This window comes from Phyllobates terribilis, unplaced genomic scaffold (assembly GCF_046119375.1).
Source record: "Phyllobates terribilis strain yellow unplaced genomic scaffold, ASM4611937v1 Scaffold_5__5_contigs__length_657084704, whole genome shotgun sequence".
Classification (NCBI taxonomy): Eukaryota; Metazoa; Chordata; class Amphibia; order Anura; family Dendrobatidae; genus Phyllobates; species Phyllobates terribilis.
Genome location: NW_027362765.1, coordinates 155,737,466 through 155,738,923, shown reverse-complemented (window position 1 = coordinate 155,738,923; position 1,458 = coordinate 155,737,466). Strand labels below are relative to the sequence as shown.

At 45.4% G+C, this 1,458-nt stretch overlaps 1 pseudogene; it reads left to right on the top strand.

Moving 5' to 3' along the window:
- The first annotated feature begins 1,061 nt into the window (after nucleotides 1-1,061).
- LOC141151069 (U2 spliceosomal RNA) lies at nucleotides 1,062-1,214 on the top strand (annotated as a pseudogene).
- Nucleotides 1,215-1,458: the final 244 nt, after the last annotated feature.

The following is a 1,458-nucleotide window of genomic DNA, read 5'->3' as shown; positions in this document are numbered from 1 at the left end:
TCTTGATCCACCTGATTGCCTTGTCAAAAGATGTACAGTATATATTACTGTACTTGGTTCCGCGTCGATGTTGTCGTTTACTGACCTGCTCTTTGGATATGACAAATGGTGGATTAGTCCAAATGTATTGGGTTCCGTTTTTGGCACAACTCACAATGGGGATACCACTACGTCTTGTAAGGAAAGTGTTCTGAATGGAACCGCCATTCTACCTAAAGATATTTCTTTTTTTAATTTTCTTGTCACGACGTCTGGGTGTTGGTAGGCTGATTTTAGATTTTTACTCCAGCCATTCTTGATTTTAGAAGGGCATGACATGCCTATATCTGTGTCTCCCCCTCCTTTTACTCATCCACCTCTTTTCTTTTCGCATGACTATATGTACTTGTCACTTTTCCATGTGTTAGTTGTGTCTTCTGAGCAGTTGTTCAGCTTTTGGACACCTTTTGAAGGTGTTTTCCATGTGTTTTTGTTTGCCTGCCATTGGGATTAACGGTGTTCGAGAAACAGTTCAACGAACATACCGGTGTACATACCGGTGTTCGACGAACCGAACCCGAACACTACGGGGGTGGCTCAACTCTAGTTTTCACCCAGGCATTGCATGCAATAGGTGTAATGAGTGAATGGAACAATGGAATAATGCAAGAGAATGGGACAATGGAACAATGGAATAATGCAAGAATGGAAGAATGGAACATCATTGCACGTGTCATAATGGGCTACTGGCCTTTATCTGGCTGTGCTGCTGCAGTCAGCTACAGTCTGCAGGGAGCCTGCACACTAGGAAGAAGGTGGACCGCTGCTTGTTTGTTCACTAATTAGTTCTCCTCTCCCCATCCCCTTGTCTGCAGGTGCATGGGACATTGGGGGGGAGGTGAGAATGTTTGAAAATAGGCAGACTCATGCAGATTAAAAATGCATGCGTGGGCTGCAGCTGCAACAAGCAGTAAAGTTGTGGGTTTTAAGGTGTCTATTGATGAATAACATGTCCTCCTAAGGGGAGTCTTTGTCCCTATCCCTACAATGGGTGCAGTCATAGGCCAAAACCAATTCAGGTTATCGCTTTTCGGCCTTTTGGCTAACATCAAGTGTAGTATCTGTTCTCATTTAGTATATGTGCTTTGCTTTTACCAATATATTGTATTGTAATGTTATCTATCTATCTATCCCTTCCTTCCTGAGATAAGCTGCAATAATGTGTGGCACCCCAGGGGGTCTGGTTGCCACAGTGGTAGAAATACCATGTCTGAGAGCGAGCATGGGTTTTCCTGGTCAGGAGCACTATTGCATGCAACGCCTCCTGCCCCAGTCCAGGGAGGGGAGGAACCTGCCCTTTATAAACTGGATCTGGGGCGGGGTTAAGAGAGTCAAATGGAGTCGAGTCGAGTTCGAGTCCAGAGGAAGGGACAGAGGAGCAGCAAGGAGCTCTGTAGGAGACATTAGCTGAAGGCCAGG